Genomic DNA, 5,025 nt, shown 5'->3' on the forward strand with positions numbered 1-5,025 from the left:
GAGAGGAGAATGGAGGAGAATGGATTGCGGCATGGCCATCCCCCCTGGGGGGTGATTTCTCACTTTCTGTCTCTCTCTATCTCTCCAGCAAGCGCATGTGCCCTATAGCAAAAATATCTCTCAAAAATTATTTATTTAATTTTATTTATTCATTTATTTATTTTAAATTGAACAAGAAAGGCAAACACACAGAGGGAAAGAAGGTGAGAAAGGAAGCCACCAGGTCTGGGACTCGAACAGTGGTGGCAATGTGGGAATGTCCAGCACCCTAGCCACCACACAATCTGCTGGCCCCAAGTAGAAAACTTTTTAATAATTTACTCAGAATAGTATAATTTCTGACACACACAAATGCTTGCATTTTTATTCATATGTTAATCTATCCACTTTTCTTTTGTATTGCCATGTAACAGTTTTTCAAGATGATGCTTAGAAATCTTTCAAGGGGACACCAGACTGCCGATGACTGGAGGCTCCAACAGCCAAATCCCGTCACTCAACCCCACCCCTACTCACCTCTGGACTTCAGGTTGGTGCCTTGGGACTTTAAGATGAACTTGCACCCCTCCTCATCCCATCTGGAGACTGGTTCTAGCCAGCAGCAGTGCCAGACACCAGGCTGCCAGAGGCTGCAGGCCCCAACAGCTGAGACCATCTCTCATCATTCACTCCTTCCCCACTTGTTTTTGGAGTTTCAGAATTTCAGTGTTTTGAATAGTGCATGGTGTGTGATGTGTGCCATGTGATTTTTTCTTTGTTTTTGAGGTCAGTTGGAGACTCACCACTTCTTAGAAATAGGGAGGACTTTGGGTCACCTAGGACCAGTGACAACAGTATATGGTACTGGTGAGCAACAGGTAGGCAGACCAGAAGAGAAATCACCAATTTTCTAATTCTGCATACATTTGAACACTCGGAGATACCTTGAATAGGTTAGGGAGGAACATATGAATCACCTGATGACTATGAACAATCACAGAGGCTCAAGAAATATGAGCAGCCCACCAAAGGCCTCTCCCCCAAGGGAAATCACCAAGCCCACATAACCCACAGTCAATACAATGGATGTCATGAACATGTCAGATACAGAATTCAGAATATTTGTGGTGACCAAACTAACTGAGATGGAAGAGAAAAGAGACAATAAGCTCTAGGAGATGAGGAAGTCCTTTCATGATTTGAAAGAAGAAATAGATACCTTAAACAAGAACCAGATGGAACTTCTAGGGTTGAAGAATGTGATACAGGAAATCAAAACCTCTTTTGAATATATTAAAAGTAGATTAGATCAAGTAGAAGATTGAATCTCAAATGTAGAAGACAAAACATTGGACCTAGAAAAAAGTATTAAGAAGATTAAAAAAACAACCAAGGAAAATGAGGATAATATATGAGGAATACTGGATACCATCAAGCGCTCCAACATTTGGATAATTGTTATCCCAGAAGAGGAAGAAAATAATAAGGGCATTGGTAATTTATTCCATGATATTCTGGAAGAAAACTTTACAAACCTAGAAAGGCATTTGAATATCCAGACCCAAGAAATACATTGGATCCGAATATAATCAACCCAAGAATATCCTCTTCAAGGTACATCATAGCCAGATTGGCAAAAACAACTGACAAAGACAAGATACTAAAGTTGGCAAGAGGGAAATGTCAAATTACTTACAAAGGTCATCTCATCAGGCTAACATCAGACCTCTTGGCGAAAGGAATCCAGACAAGTAAAGAATGAGGAAATATAGTCAAAGTGTTGAATGAAAAACAATTTCAACCAAAAATACTATACCCAGCAAGATTATATTTCATATGAGAAAAAAGATAAAAACCTTCTTGGATAAACAAAATCTGAAGGAATTTACCAACTCCAGACCAGCTCTTAAAGAGGTTCTGAAAGGAGTGCTATACCAGGAAAACTAAAAAGACCGATAGACAGTTACAAGAGAACAAAAAACAACCAAGAAAATGACTCACTTAATGACAGGAACAGGTACGTAAATATTGAATGTCTGTTAACAGATGGAAAAGTGGTGAGGTGCGTTGTGAAATCCTTGGTTCTTTGGGTCCAGATCTCTAAAATTAGAGATCTGTCCCTAAGCACAAAATGAAATTGCAACCACGAATGAAGCAGATAGAAAAGAAAGTTTAATAGAAAAGAAAGGAAAGGAAAGAAAGAAAGTACACCCAAAAAGGTCGTTGAGCGGGCGGATTGCCAAGTGGCAACCATGTTTGATACTGGTCAACCGTTATTCTTATTACTAGAGGTCATGAATATTCATTAGTGGGCAGCCCCCTTACGCTGCCTATGTTCTTCCTTTAAATTTGAATCCACACGTTCTCTCCTGCACCTGCGCACTTTTCTCACAGGCAAAGTGAGGAATTTGGTCACCTAATTACATACGTCCAGTGCCAGTCACGTTGCCTCAATTAGATCACCCAATTAGTCTATCATATTAATGATCAAATGCTTGCTTGGGTCCTTTTGACAAAAGAAAATCTAAGAACTATCCCTGTATGCTTCCCTCAAGCCTCAAGGATTTAATATGGCAAATTGCCTCACCCTCCTGGCACCTGAAGCTAGGTGAGCCTTTCGCTTTTCTCTTAGGGCTGCCTGCTCATGGCTAACTACCTACCTACCACGTGTCAATGGATTAAATTCTCCAATTAAGAGACACAGACTGGCTGAATGGATAAGAAAACACAAACCCTCTATCTGTGGCCTACAAGAAACTCACCGTATGGATAAAGACATACATAGACTAAAAGTGAAGGGCTGGAAAAAGATATTCCATGCCAATGGAAATGAAAAAAGGGCTGGTATAGTGATACTGATTTCAGACAAAATAGAATTCAAATCAAAGAGTGTAATAAGAGACAAAGAAGGACATCATATAATAGTAAATCCAGCAAGAAGACATAATGCTTATAAATATCTATGAACCCAACTCAGGAGTGGCTAAATATGTGAAAGAAAGACTGTTGGAGCTTAATGGAGAGATAGGAAGAAACACTCTAATTGGTGGGAATCTCCCCATTATCTCATTCAGACAGATCTTCTAGGCAGAAAATAAACAGATACAGGACTTAAATGATACTATAAAGCAAATGGGCTTGATAGATGTCTACAGAACTTTCTACCCTAAGTCCACAAAATATACATTTTTCTCACCCCAGTAAGAAAACTTTTGAAAGACTGACCATATGTTAGGAAACAAATCAAGCCTTTACAGATTCAAAAGCATAGAAACTATATCCAGCATCTTCTCTGACCATGATGGAATAAATTCAAGATTAATTTAAAGAAACACCCTCCAAAACACACAAACACATGGGAACTGAATAACCTACTTCTGAATGACTTATTCACTACTGAAGAAATTAAGGCTGAAATAAAAAAAAATTATGGAAACAAATGATAATGAGTACATAAGTATCCATAATCTGTGGGACATGGCAAAATCAGTCATAAGAGGGAAGTTCATAGCAATTAGTGTGCATAAGAAAAAAATGGAAAAATGCCAAATAGACAATCTAACATCATGCATCAGGGAATAGGAAAAATAACAACAAAAAATGACAGGCGAAAAGAAATAATAAAACTTTGAGCAGAAATAAATAAAATATAAAATAAACTAACCATATGAAAAATGAATGAAGACAAAAGCTGGTTCTTTGAAGAGATTAACAAGAGCGACACAGCATGGCTACACTGATGCAGAAGAAGAAAGAAAGAAACAAGATAAATAAAATACATGATGAAACAGGCAATATTACAACAGACACAGTAAAAATATAAAGAAGAGTTGAAAATATCTTTATTTGCAGATGACATGATGGTATACTTAGAAGACTCAAAGATCTCCATGAAAAAACTTCTAGAAGTAATAAGTGAATACAGAAAAGTGGCAGGGTACAAAATCAACATCCCAAAATCTATAGCATTTCTATATATGAACAAGTTGAATGAAGTAGAGCTGAAGAAAGGAATCCCTTTCACCATAGCCACAAGATGTATAAGATACCTAGGGATAAACCTAACTAAGGAAGTCAAAGACCTTTATAAAGAAAACTAAGAAGATCTTGAAAAAAATATTGAAAGTGATATAAAAAAGTGGAAGGACATCCCATGTTCCTGGATTGGAAGAGAGTTTTTCACTTTCTTGTTCCTTTAGAAATAGATTAATGAGTTAAGCATGAGGGACACAATATTATTTAGTATTTGCACTATCGCCCCAAGCAGGGGTTTGGGTGTGGGTTGCAGATAGATGATGATCACAGGTCCATAGGCACAGAGGATGTCAGTGAGGTGGGCACTGCAGGTGGAGAAAGCTTTCTTTCAGTCCTCTGTTGAGCAGACCCTCAAAATGGCAGTCCTAATACAGGTATAGGAGACACAAACACTAAACAACACTAAAGCAAAAAAGCCCACATTGATGGAACCCACTCTCTGTCAAGGAAGCTGTCAGTACAAGCAGGGGTAAGACAACAGGAATGTCACAGAAGAAGTGGTCAACTTGGTTGGGGCCACAGTAGGTTAACTGAAAGAGAAAGCTGGTCAGAGTGGTAGCCTGAAGACAACCACCAACCAGGCTCCATGACCAAACCAACACAGACTCCAGGTTTCATGACGAGTGTATATCTCAGGGGGTGACAGATGGCCATAAATTTATCATAGCCATTACAGAATAGAGGCAGCCTTTGCTAGAACCCAGGAAGTGATAGGAGAAAATCTGTGCAGGACATCCCTCATAGGAGATGGCTCAGCTATGACTGAGAGAACAGCATCTTGGGACAGGTGACAGATGGGAACATCATGTCAAAACTAGATAGGAGCCCCAAGAAGAAACACATGGGAGTGTGAAAAGTAAAGGAAGAAATGAGTGCCTTTAGGATGAGCAAATTTCCAAACAGGGTGAAGAGATAGATGAAGAAGAAGATGACAAAAAGCACAGTCTCCCTTCCCTCTGCCTCAGGTATTCCCAGGAGAATGAATTCGATCAGCTGTGTGTGATCCCTCAT

At 39.0% G+C, this 5,025-nt stretch overlaps 1 pseudogene; it reads right to left on the bottom strand.

Moving 5' to 3' along the window:
- Positions 1 to 4,406: 4,406 nt before the first annotated feature.
- LOC102479884 (olfactory receptor 148-like) lies at positions 4,407 to 5,025 on the bottom strand (annotated as a pseudogene).

Source organism: Tupaia chinensis, unplaced genomic scaffold (genome assembly GCF_000334495.1).
Source record: "Tupaia chinensis unplaced genomic scaffold, TupChi_1.0 Scaffold147980_1, whole genome shotgun sequence".
NCBI lineage: Eukaryota > Metazoa > Chordata > Mammalia > Scandentia > Tupaiidae > Tupaia > Tupaia belangeri.